At 41.7% G+C, this 13,552-nt stretch overlaps 3 non-coding genes and 2 pseudogenes across 3 annotated transcripts; all 5 read right to left on the bottom strand.

Moving 5' to 3' along the window:
- Positions 1-2,049: 2,049 nt before the first annotated feature.
- Positions 2,050-2,168, bottom strand: LOC131305717 (5S ribosomal RNA; annotated as a pseudogene).
- A 286-nt stretch (positions 2,169-2,454) lies between these two features.
- On the bottom strand, positions 2,455-2,573 carry LOC131305710 (5S ribosomal RNA). The gene has a single exon (XR_009193280.1). It is a non-coding gene; the product is annotated as a 5S ribosomal RNA (ribosomal RNA).
- Positions 2,574-8,290: 5,717 nt separating this feature from the next.
- Positions 8,291-8,409, bottom strand: LOC131305713 (5S ribosomal RNA). The gene has a single exon (XR_009193283.1). It is a non-coding gene; the product is annotated as a 5S ribosomal RNA (ribosomal RNA).
- Positions 8,410-8,692: 283 nt separating this feature from the next.
- On the bottom strand, positions 8,693-8,811 carry LOC131305711 (5S ribosomal RNA). The gene has a single exon (XR_009193281.1). It is a non-coding gene; the product is annotated as a 5S ribosomal RNA (ribosomal RNA).
- Positions 8,812-12,326: 3,515 nt separating this feature from the next.
- On the bottom strand, positions 12,327-12,447 carry LOC131305718 (5S ribosomal RNA; annotated as a pseudogene).
- Between the last annotated feature and the right edge of the window lie 1,105 nt (positions 12,448-13,552).

Genomic DNA, 13,552 nt, shown 5'->3' with positions numbered 1-13,552 from the left:
GTATTTGGACCTCTCCTAGGTCATCATCAGTGAATGATATGCTCTCCTCGCACACATCATTCTCTCGTCCTCCTTTGTTTCCCAATTCGCATCACATGCTGATCGTGCTTAACTTGCCTTTGTAACAGCCTAACCTCATTTCTCGTATAAGGTGTGGCCAACCCATGTATCATATGGATTACTCCTTTAGGGTTTTGCTCCTAACCCAGCTCTATAGCTTTCCCTTTCTCCTTAGGATCCTCCTGAATAAATTCCTTGAGATAGCCCCGAGAGACCAAATCATCAAGGTGCCTCTTGTACATCTCACAATCCTCGGTCATATGGCCCCAATCTTTATGGTAACTGCAGTGCTGATTCGTAGCACGTTTTGCATCCTTATCTCCGCCTAGACTTGGTGGCCATTTAAAATATGGCTGGTTCTTTATTCGATAAAGAATCCTATAAATTGGCTCCTTCCAAACCGTAGTGATAGAAAAGAAAGATTTGGGGTCAGGAGCTTGCTTATCCTTGTACGGCTCTTTCTTAGCCTGCCCATACTCCCTTCTCTCTCTATAAGTCTTGGGCTCTGGCTTATCCACCTTTTTGGCAGGTGCCTTGGGCTGTTCGGCAACCGTCCTGCCATCCTCACGGAGTATGTCATCCTCCATTCTGGCGTGTTGCTCTATCCGTTCCATCAATTTAGCCAGTGTGGCTACCGGATGTTTATTCAATGAACGACACAGCTCTCCCCGAACAGGCAAACCAGTCTTGAAGGTAGCAATTGCGTACTCCTCACTGCAACTTTCAATCTCGTTGAAAGTTTTCCAGTACTTCTTTGCATAATTCCTGATCTGCTCGTTCTCCTCCTGTTTCATGGTGGATAGACTCTCAAAGGTCTTTGGGGCCTTTCTGCTCGTCAGGAACCGAGCAGTGAATTCTTCAGCCAACTGCCTCCATCCTCGTATGGATCGCGGGCCTAGTTTATGAAACCAGGCTAAAGCCACTTTGCCAAGACTGGAGGGGAACATAGCCTGTTGATAATGTTGTATGTGAGCCACGGGATCCGTATTTGTCTCATAAAGTACGAATGTATCGTGCTTCACTCTGCTCGGCAACCTAGCCTCTTGTAGCCTCTTTGTAAAGGGGGAGGCTGCAATATTACTTAGTGCCTTGCGTGCTGCTTCTCGTGCAGTCACTGTCCCATCCTCGAACTCCTTTGATTTGTGAGCCATGACCTTGGCCCAATTAGCATCAGGTCTCTTGTACCTATCTTGATGGTGTTTCCTTGTTCCCTTCTCTTCGGGGGTGGAACTTCTGTCTCTGCTCCTCCTTTTTCGTGAAGAAGTCCTTCTCTCTGGTGTTCGGCTTTTACTTCTGCTTCTCCTTTTTCATGGAGAAGCTTCGTATCGCCCTTTGGTAGGACTCCTGCTTGCTCTTTTCCGTGAATGAGTCTGCTTATGGATTACCAGAGTCCGTCCGCCCCTCTGGGAATGCCTACGAGAGAGTCCAGAATCTTCTGGGTGCTCTCGTACCCGCTGCAACTCCTGTATCTCATACTCTCGTTTCTTAATTAAACGAGCATACTCCTCGATTTCCCTTCTCTTTTTATCGAGGACATCATTATCATTATATACACTTCTTGAATGTGTCTGATTCTTCTCTTCGATGAGACTTACTCCTTCTCGTGGAGCCGGTAGCAGTTTTGTCGCCTTTTTCTCTGGAGTTATCCCCGTTATGTTTACCAGTGGGCTTTCTCAGAGCGCCTGGTGGGGATTTATCTCTTCCCCCACCCAACTGGTCCTTCGGACTAAACGGTGTAACTGGATCTTGTTCCATCGTGATTATTTTTCTGAAAATTTGTTCGTTTCCCACACCGATCGGACCCCGTATCCCGTTGGAGGACTCGTTATGCCCAACCCTGCCCGCTTACGAGGCTATTTTGGCTCTGAGATCGAAAAATCGCAGCAAAAACTCTCCTGAAAGATCCCGATGGAATAAGCACAAATAGTGACGAACAAATGAAAGAAGGAATGGAGGGTGGGGAAGAGATATCGTACAAAAATAAAAAAAGTGGTGCAACACGAGGACTTCCCAGGGGGTCACCTATCCTTGTACTACCTTCGCCCAAGCATGCTTAACTGCGGAGTTCTGATGGGATTCGGTGCATTAGTACTTGTATGATCGCACCCGATACGTTTTCCTATTTCAATTCTTTTGTTCCATTTTTCTACCTGTTGGGCACTGCTCTATCAGTCTAGGGCTTTCTTAGCCACGTCTCGCCGACCGGACCCCGTATCCCGTTAGAGGGCTTGTTACAGTAGACCGTGCCCGCTTACGAGGCTATTTTGGCTCTGAGCTCAAAAAATCACAGCGAAAACTCTCCGGAAAGATCCCGACGGAATGAGCAGAATTAGCGGCGAGCAAATGAAAGAAAGAATGGAGGGTGGGGAAGAGATTTTGTACAAAAACAAAAAAGGGGTGCAACACTAAGACTTCCCAGGGGGTCACCCGTACTAGTACTACTTTCGCCCAAGCACGCTTAACTACGGAGTTCTGATGGGTTCCGGTGCATTAGTGCTAGTATGATCACACCCGATATATTCTTCTCTTTCAATTCGTTTGTACCATTTTTCTGCCCGTTGGGCAATGCTTTCTGTAACACCCGTTCCGAGCATGCACGTGCATCGCATATGACATTTAATTTTATGTTGCATAGGTCATGCTATTTGATACACGTGTTGTGTTATCATTCACATATCATTCATAAATTGTTTAGCGGTACATGATTAAATTTGAGGGTTTAATTAAGTTAATTAAAAAGGGATTGGTCTTGGTAGGGAGAATGAAGGGTTAAGATGAGTTTTGACCTATTAGAACCCATACACCCAACCTCATGGGATAATTATTCCTTAAAAAAAACCTTCTACGGTATTCTACATTATTCCACCCCTCCACCGCTTTCTTTTGTATCACGTAGAGAGAGAGAGAGAGAGAGAGAGAGAGAGAGAGAGAGAGAGAGAGAGAGAGAGAGAAGAAGAAGAAGAAGAAGAGGAGGAGGAATTGGGGAAATCTAATTGAAGGTAAACCCTATCTTATACCTAATCTATGTTTTGGGTTTTGATCAAACATGTATATACCTACATATTCTTGTAGTTTAAATCCTAATTGGTTCATAAGAGAATGGATTTTAACCTAGCAAATTCGTCCATCTTTGGGGCATGTCTCAATTAGAGCTTGAACATAATTGAATCTGTCCTGTTCTTAGCAAATTTTTCTCACAGACTTTCCAACCTTGTAATTTTCTGAAATTTTTACTGGAGATGGATATTCATGTCTAGTTTATTGGGTAAAATTTTCAGAATTTATTCCAAAGAGGGAAAAAAGTTAAAAATCGCGCACCGAACTGCTGCTGTGAAACTCGTATTGCTGACTGCACTGACACAAGTTGGGAAAACAGTCATATCTCCTAGCTCGAGACTCGAAATCATATTCCGCTTGCTTTGCTGAAAACTAGACTTGTAGGGCTTTCCAACGGTGCAACCCGTGCGCTGTGGTTATGCCCGAACAATAACAGAATTTCTGTTAAAGTTTACTTAAAATCTGTCTCTGCACCAGTTTTGGTATTATGTTAAGTTATAGTCGCGAGGCCGTAGTAAGGTTACCTGAACTCCATTTTTTATGAATGACCTGTCGATTCGAAGAGGAAGAAGTTTTCTTTTCAATGGTTAAAGTGTCATTCTTGAATTCACGATTATGTATTGGATATGGTCAGAACCGTACATGTTGGTCATGGTCTAAGCCTTATTCTTGAGAATTCTTGTATCAAATCTCATTGAATCATCTGTTGAGCATTGAAGCCCATCACCCATCATTTTTATTGCATTGGTCTCATGCAGTATCATACTAGGGATGGAGATTAAAAAGAAGATCATATGCTAGACTTATTGATGCATTTTACTTGCATTTTAACATGAGTTGGAGTATGAAATATACTAAGTGTAGTGTCATTCATATTTTAGGATCGGGGGACGAGTCTCCACCTCAAGGTTGAGAAGGAGGCGTTTCGCTTTTGTCTTTTGAATCTCTAAGGTGAGTGTGCTATTTCATTAAAGTGGCTAGCTAAAAATAAACTTATCCTTTTTCTGCAAATGGTGGAATTTTTGACGATAGTGATATGGATCAAGTTGCTTGAAACATGATTTATTTCAAGAGCATGCCATAGCTGTATTGTTGGTTGGAATTGTTTTCTTCTTGATGTACACAAGAAGGGTATAAATTGTCTGTTTGATGTACACAAACAGGGTATAAATTGTTGGAAGTACCCTGTTCACAGGGTCACGGTACCGTCATAACTCCTGGTTGCGAGGGAAGCTACCCTATGGTTTTTTGAAATATTGTTGCTTATTTAATGGTTTGTGAAAAATAACTTGTTTCTTGCTAAATATGGTTAGAAGCATTACTCGATCCATGTTTGTTTGTGTAAATTGTTTTATGCTTTTCGCTTGAATGAAGTAGTAACACTCACAATCCTTTCAGGTAATTGAATTAGAGTTTTGGTCCACTACTGGTCTGACAGGCTATAGGAGCGAGGACGAGGGTCGACTTGGTGTCCTTTTGGCATAGTACTTTTTGTGATATCAATTTTTGGAGAGTTGTCGTACCTTATGTGGATGCAACTCATCTTGTAAAGTTCTCTTGTAAATTTTATTTTGGAAGTCGGTTGTAATATACTTAGTCGACATTGTCTTGCGTTTATGGAATGAATTTCATTAAGGTTGATATTAAGCTTCCATTAAGACTGATTATGTTAATCCTCCTAGAGCGGGTCGTTTCACTTTCTCAGTCTCGGGCTATCGTAGCAACGTCTCGTCGACCGGACCCCGTATCTCGTTAGAGGGGTCGTTACGGCCGACCGTGTCCGCTTACGAGGCTATTTTGGCTCTAAGCTCGAAAAATCGCAGCAAAAACTCTCCGGAAAGATCCCGACGGAATGAGAAAAATTAGCGGCGATCAAATGAAAGAAGAAATGGAGGGTGGGGAAGAGATTTCATGAACTTTTCTCGCAGTTTGGCATTCGGGAATAAGCACAACTTGTTTTTATCGATCTCTCCTTTCCCAAGTCGCTTGGTTTCTTGAACAGATTCTTCTAGCTTGCTGATTTTGGCAGTAAGAGTAGCCAGCTTAGGATCTGTATCTGGCACTTCTTATTTAGGCCACTTAAATTGCGGAGGAGGTTTGGTTTGAAGATTATCACTAATTTCTTGCATAGTTTCCATTACCATGACCAGGTCATTCTTCATGGATGCAATGGAAGCCTTGAGTTGTGTGTCGACATTGGCAATGGATTGCTTGAGTTGGGCATCCAAAGTAGCCATATTTTGCCTGAGCTCTTCCACCCCATTTTCTTGGTCAGCCATTGGTAAGGGATTCTCAAGCAGGATTTCTGTTAATAGTTCTCACGGTATTTCTACTGACGGCTGCCCTTCTTGTACTACCTGAACCTCAAATAGCTGAGAGCCTTCCAAGGTGTCTATGCGAACCAATCTTTGAAGTGGATGAAACCAATTAGGTGCAGTTGCTTCCCTTAAGCGACCAATGTTTTCAGAGTTGACAATAAAGCAAAAGAGATCGACTCACAACTAATCTCAGATGCTCACCCTGCCTTCTACGTGCCTTCTAGAGACTAAACCTAAGACCTACCGTGACCTAGCCCCCACTTAAGGTGTTCGTATAGAAGATTTCAAATAATCCAGGTAGGTGTTGTTAGGCAGGTTAAATTCCGAATGCTTCAGAACCAGAGCCAATCTCCTTACCTTGACCATCCGAGGCAAAGCAATATGACTATTGGAATCCAGATACGCACACACTTAAGGTTGGTCCTAGATCAAGGGAGTCGTTCGGGCATGACAAACGCCGGAGGTATTCCAAACTCCATGGATTTTGAGTCTCCTAGACTGATTGGGAGGAGACGAAGAATCCTAAGGGAACCTTATCCTCTAGCCTGCAGGATGCAATGATGTGTGAATGACATGTATGTACAGGAAAGAGATGCACATAAACAGGATATATCACATAAGTCCTAACCGCAGATTTGTCTTAATTGGGAAGGTTCTATGGCTATGTACGAGTGCAAAGGCCGGTTTGGATCTCAGCAGGGTTTCCCGGACTAGAGCCAAGATGTACTTCCCATTGTCAAGTGTATTGCAAGACAATGGTCGTGCAGTACGATGGCTCATCATGGTCGAGGGTTGCTAGGCATCCCGGGAGAGCTTGTCACTGGTAAACCAGGCAAGATTGCCAGAACGCACTAGCGAGGCTTGTGCAGCGCAGAGTGTACAGGATAAAAGAGTTTTATTTTCCAAAAGCTATTGAAAATTCCCCCCTTTTTGAAAATGTCTTTCAAGCTTGGCCCTCGTGATTATTCAATACTTTGGTTTTATTTGTTTATTTTTTGAAAGTACAAGTAAAGTATTGAATAAAGCGTCCCCAGCAGAGTCGCCACTGTGGGCTCCTCGCCCAGCGCGCCCTCGAAGAGTCGCCACCCGGATTTTTGAGATGGATGATCCGAGAAACCGAGAATTTTTTTGATAAAGGCATTTGATCTAGCGAAAATGTCGAGACTTTGGGTTTGGGAGCCACGTTACAAACGGGGAAGGTTTTGTTAAAAAGCACCCCATTTGTCCGGCAAAACCGGTCTCTACTAAACATTTTCAAAGGAGAAAAACTTCGTATATCCTTCGGAGAATAAAACTCTTTAATAAACAAGCAGAGGGGGAAGGGTCATGGGGAATATATCACATTGGCATGCACGTGGTGTTGCCTGTTCAGAAATAATAAGAATATGATGTTATGAGACGAAATAACTATCCAACAAACTGTCTAGATCAGAATCATCCTCACACGGCTTATCATAATACCGCGCACGGTCTTATGGTATGCCGTGCGATCTACTTGCTTTGTTGTTAGACTATCACCAATACCTAGAACAACGCGCGGTATGTTATATATTCCATGCGTTATTCCCTAAAGATATCAGGAGACACGCAACTGCTGATTCGTTTTGGAACAGTACCATTTCTTTAAGCCATGAACATAAAAATAATTTTCAGCGTATTTGATCACCTGGGATGATCAAGAAAAACTTCTCTCTTTTTTTGGACATAAAACATGGCTTGTAGATATGCTCTCATTTTGAAAAATATTGATGGCAGTATTTCAACAATACAAACAGGCTTGGTGAAGGATGCCGATGATCTAGACTGTCTAAACAAATGGACATCAACTAATAAAAGACCGTGCACCTGAACATACTACGCCGTGTGACGCATCAGAATGCCGCACAGCGTGGAATGTCCAACACAGTGACTGTTTTTATTTTTTAAAATAGTTTTTAAGTCAGTCTTTAACCAAAAGGGGTTAAACCTGACTACAGGAAAATTCCCTCAGGGATCAGGACAGGGCCTATCCCAAGGAAACTTTTTTTTTTTTTTTTTAACCTTTGGTCTTGAGCTTGAACAAGGACGGATGATGATGGATGAGTATGAGCAAGTGCGGGTAAGAAAGAATGAGTGTGGATGTGAGTGGTTGTTGGGTGTTTTGGTTGGTAAGGTCTCAAAGTGAGCAAAAGTCTAACTTTGATGATGAGGAGAAAAATAGAGTATCTTGAGAAAGAAAGTGCCTAAAGAATGTTTTTTTTTTTTAGAACAACACTTCTCAAGGCTTGGAAATGGAAAGTAGATGTAAAGGCAAGGGGAGAGAGAGAGAGAGAGAGAGAGAGAGAGAGAGAGAGATTGGAAATTCATAAAGAGGGGGCGGGGGGGGGGGATCCTTTCTCTTGAGTGGAGAGGTGCATTTATAGGCAAAAGGCCAAGAATTTTGAATTCAAACGAGGGAGGTGTTTTCTGGGCGGGTTAGAAGTGCTTTTTCAGCTATGCCATTTTGCAGCTGTGGCTCAAACAGGCATGGCCGACAGCTTACTGAGCCAGTCAGAACTTTTCCACAAAATGCCGTGCGGTTAACCTCATGACCGCGTGTGGCGTAATAAGTTTTATTACGCCGCGAGGTGTAGAAATGTTTCGTGCGGTATTATAGGTTCAGTGCAGGGCTTTTTGGGCTTATCTGAGTTTTTGGATTGTCTGGACTTTTTGGGCTAAGGAAGTCCTTTATTCAAGCTCTCAAAGGTATCGTTTCCTTTATTTCATCATCGAGATGTTCAAAGAACCTCCGAGGTCCGGATTTGGGGTGTCTACAGCAGCGAGCAAAGAGAAGAAGGAAGGGAGGGAGGAAAATGATTTCGTACAAAAACAAAAAAGGGGTGCAACACGAGGACTTCCTAGAAGGTCACCCATCCTAGTACTACTCTCGCCTCAGCACGCTTAATTGCGAAGTTCTTATGAGATGTGGTATATTAATGCTAGTATGATCGCACCTAAAATGTTCTTTTCTTTCAATTCTTTTGTTCTATTTTTTTGCCTGTTGGGTGCTAATCTCTAAGCCATGTGCTTTATTAGCCACGTCTCGCCAACCGGACCCCATATCCCGTTGGAGGGCTCTCTAGGGCCAACAGTGCCCGCCTAAGAGGGAATTTTGGCTCCGAGCTTGACAAATCGCACCTAAACTCTCCGGAAAGCTCTTGACGAGACTAGCAGAATTGGCGACGAGCAAAGAGTAAAAGGAAAGGAGAGGGAAAATGATTTTGTACAAAAATCAAAAAGGGGTGCAACACGAGGACTTCCCAGAGGGTCACCAATCCTAGTACTACTCTCGCCCAAGCACGCTTAACTACGAAGTTTTGATGCAATTCGGTGCATTAGTGCTGGTATGATAGCACACGAAATGTTCTTCTCTTTCAATTCTTTTGTTCCATTTTTCTACCCGTTGGGCACTACTCTTAGTCACGGGCTTTCTTAGTCACTTCTCACCGACCGGACCTCGTATCCCGTTTGAGGGCTCGCTTGGGCCGACTATGCCCGCTTAAGAGGGAATTTTGGCTTCGAGCTCGAAAAATCACAGCTAAAGCTCTCCAGAAAGGTCTCGATGAGATGTGCAGAATTGTCGGCGAACAAGAGAAAAAGAAAGGGTGGGGGGAAAAGATGCCGTACAAAAACCAAAAAGGAGTGCAACACGAGGACTTCCCAATGGGTCACCTGTAACGCACCAAATTTTGGGAACGTTAAATAAACGATTTCATTGAAAAGCTAAATAGAGTCTGGCTCTTTATTACATCATAACTCTCACAAGAGTACTTTTATTCAACAAAAGGAGGGAAAACTAGGGTTCCTAACTACAGCTTCGCCTGCTCCTCCATTCTAGCCAGCTCTTCAGCTCCAAAAGCTTCCAAGGTGTAGAGTTCACCCTGTTCATCTATAAGGTCTGACACATTATACCAGCGTCGCCATCAATATAATATGTCAGGGTCACCAAAGGTAACACCGTGAGTTACAAAAGCTCAATAGAATAATCCATACCCATTAACCCTTAACTTACAAGCAGAAGATCATAGTTTGACAATTTCCACATAGTACTTGCATATCTAACAAATAGTTAACAATGACACATCCACATTCAATATCCAAACTAACGTTGGTGTTCATGATTTTTTTGAGTTTCTCTTACACGACTTCTCGTAGACCGTGTCACCATTTTTATACCAAATCAACATTTCCAAAATCGTTTTTTAACACACCCAACCTCGGTTTTGCCGTTCCGGTCTCCCGAGTATCCTCACAATGGTTCCGCCGCACCGAGTTCCCATTGGTACACAAAAATATTGAATTTGGCATTGGCTCCTCTCCACGGATAATCAATCCACAATTCAAAATCCTCAGTTCCGCTGCTCCGGGTTCCCGAGTATCCTCACAATGGTTCCGCCGCTCCGGGTTCCCATGTGGGTTTTCGAAAATCATTAAACCAATTATATTGGTTCCTCTCCGCGGATAACCAAACCACAATTCATCCCTCGGTTCGGCTGCTCCGGGTTTCCGAGTATACCACAATGGTTCCGCCGCTCCGAATTCCCATTGGTTTTTCGAAAATATTTTACACACACGCACTCCTCACAATGGGCCACCAAATCCGGCCACATTACAGTTTCCAAAACATTTCTCGTTTGCAAATCACATCATTCCATTAACACTCTAGGTGTCATGTTTCTACATTCTCGATTTCTGTGTCTCGTTTTCATGCAACGACTCCGCGGTAGGACTTTTCACATACGTAATCATAAATCATTCATTGTAATCTTGAAACTAAACTAGCAAGATCATCCAACTAAATCATGCTCAAAACACCTCTTAAAGCATAACGCCACATGTACAGACGCCTTTGGAGTGAAAATCACTTATGCTTTACAACAAGACAAGTAATACAAGCAATTCATGTATACATGCTCATAACCATCCTAAAGATCAAAATACGAATACTTCCGTGTATTTCGATATACAAACAACATACAATATACGTAGAGTAAGTAAGTAGAGGTATTCTACGTATACTTAGAGTAAGCGGTTCGAAGTATTCTACCGTTCTTCTTGGCGTTAGGGCGGCTACGGAAAAGTAAGTTGACGATCCGGCAGAGTGACTTCCTACGGTAAGCTTTCGGTAGTTTCGGAAGAGAAAGGTTTCTCTCGAAACTACTTCGTGACTAGAACTTATAAACTTTACGGATTGAAAGGGTGGTTTAGGATGAGTTTCTTGAGGATCTTAGGAAGAACTCAAGAACACTCAAGAACAAGGAAGAACAAAGTAAGAACACAAAGATTTTCTAGAGAGAAGTTGGAGGATTTGAAGGTGTGAGTTGAATGGTGAATGGGGGGTGCTATTTATAGCCAAACTAACTTCTATTACCCAATGAATAAAATTTTTTCTAGCAATTATTGTCCAATGGTTAAAAGGGCAATTATGATTGAAAGCCTTCCATGACTTGTCAAATCCAATCTTTAGGCATAAGGCTATAAAATCAAGTAGAATCTTAGGCTTTCTAGGTAAATCTAGGTGATCATAGTCTAGGTTGGCAAGTCTTTATAAGTCTAGGGTAGGGTTTGATTAGGCTAAGGCATAGCCTTCCATGTTTAGTCATTCATAGGTCTAGGTTGTAGTCAATTTCTAGGATGATTAAAGGCTACTTTGGAATCAAATCTAGGATGATTAGGGCTAGGATTCTATGCTAGAAATTGACTAGAAATGAGTTGGCAAATAGGAAATAGGCTTATGGCTACATAGGACTAAAAAGGTAGCTTGTATAAGTGTACAAGTCAAGGACACACATGCACACACACATCTCTCTCTCTCCTCCTCCCTCTCTCTCCTCTCTGCCTTCTCTCTCTCTCTCTCTCTCTCTCTCTCTCTCTCTCTCTCTCTCTATGTAGGTAGGTATGTATATATATGTATCTAGGAAAGTAACCCTAGAATAATTAGGCTTATGGCTATAACCCTAGGTTGGCTATAACCCTAGGTTTGCATGCATGGCATGGCTAGGCTTGCTTCTTTTGGAAGCAAAATGATAGCTATGACTTGTCTTGTCCAAGTCATACACACATTGGCAAGTCAATTGTCTATCATCCAAGGGATAAGAATTTCCCTAGCATTTATTAACCAATGGTTAAAGAGATAAGATGATAGGTATGGCTTTGAATGACTAGTCATGGGGTATAATGATTACTTCTAATGGCCTAATGGTTCAATTAGGGTTAGGAGGGGTTTACAAGGTTCAAAGATGGTCAAAAAAGTCCAATTAGGGTTAGGAAAAAGTAACTAGGTGAATTGGTAGTCCGGTTCCTCCAACTAGTCGGTTAAAAACTAATTCTACTTGCCACGTAGGATTTCTAGTCAAGAAATATAATTTTAAAGGACTAAAATCTAATTATGACGGATTATAGAAATTAAGAAGGAATTTTAAAAGTAATATCGAGTAATTAAAATAAAATTTAAATATTTAACAAAAATTTTATTCATCAAAAATCAGGGTCGTTACATCACCCATTCCAGTACTACTCTCGCCCTAGCACGTTTAACTGCGGAGCTTTGATAGTATCCGGTGCATTAGTGCTGGTATGATCACACCCGAAATGTTCTCCTCTTTTAATTCTTTTGTTCCATTTTTCTGCCCGTTGGGCACTACTCTCTAAGTCACGGGCTTTCTTAGCCACGTCTTGCCAACTGGATCTCGTATCCCGTTGGAGGGCTCGCTAGGGTCAATCGTGCCCGCTTAAGAGGGAATTTTTACTTCGAGCTCGAAAAATTACAGCTAAAACTCTTCGAAAAGCTCTCGACAAGACGAGCAGAATTGGTGGCGTGCAAAGAGAAGAAGAAAGGGATGGGAGAAAAAGATTTCGTACATAAATCAGAAAGGGTTGCAACACGAAGACTTTCCAGGGAGTCACCCATCCTAGTACAATACTCTCGCCCAAGCACACTTAACTGCAGAATTCTGACGGAATCCGGTGCATTAGTGCTGAAATGATCGCACCCAGAATGTTCTCATCTTTCAATTCCTTAATTTCATTTTTCTGCCCGTTGGGTACTACTCTCTCAGCCACGGACTTTCTTGATATTTGCATTGGTTTAAAAGGATTGAAAATTGGAACACTTTATTTTTTAACTATATTTTTTACGAATATTTTAATAAGTTTACGCACGTGTGCACGTGTGCATTGGTAGGTGCCTGTGTCGGCTACCGGATGTGCCAGGTAGGACAAACAAACACTCTTCTGTTTTATTAAGTAGATATAGATATAGATTCTCCTACTTCATTTTACTTCCATGTATAGTTTGGATATAATGTGAGAAAGACTTGCCCGTCTTTTACTAATTGTGTGACAAGGAGACTTTAAGTGAGATTCATGAATTTTATCTCGAAGAGATATTCAACAGTCACAATTTACTCAAAGAAAGGCGGATATGATCTTATGACAATGACTTCCCATATCAATGTCTCAAACTAATTTCTCGAACTCTGTTTATAATACGCTTTTTTTAGTTGTCTCTTCAGTTCCATGTTCATGTGTTTGATTACTAAAATTTAAAAAAAATACTATCTCATTTGGTGTAACTTTCCAACAATAGCATGTGATGGTATTCTCAAGTGTTGCATTCGATACTTTTTTTTTACATTAAGTCTGTCTACATAGATAAATAGTTCACAGATTATGCATAGATTTTATTGTGAACCCATCACGGATCCCACACAAACGATCCAAACTGTTCATTAAATGTAAAATATTTTTTCAAATGTCTCTGCAAAAAATTAGCCAAATCCAATACCTATAAATGCTTGATCCAATCATCTAACTTTTCATGATCCGAAAATTTGAATAAAAAGTTAGATGATTAGATCAAGCACTTTTAAGTATCGGATTAAACTAATTTTTTGTAGAGACCCTTGAAAAAATGCTTTACATTTAATGAGTGGCTTGAATCATTTGTGTGAAATCCGTGGTGAACCGCACAATAAAATCTGTGCACTATTTGTCTGTGTGGTTAGCAGCGTTGTTTTTTTTAATCGCTTCCTATCCGATACAATGTTTGTCTTGATATGAGTGCTTGTGTGCTGAAGTAGTAACCGACAGTAAGTTAG

This window comes from Rhododendron vialii, chromosome 10a (genome assembly GCF_030253575.1).
Source record: "Rhododendron vialii isolate Sample 1 chromosome 10a, ASM3025357v1".
NCBI lineage: Eukaryota > Viridiplantae > Streptophyta > Magnoliopsida > Ericales > Ericaceae > Rhododendron > Rhododendron vialii.
The sequence above is the reverse complement of the archived record's forward strand: the minus strand, read 5'-3'. Positions and strand labels throughout refer to the sequence as shown.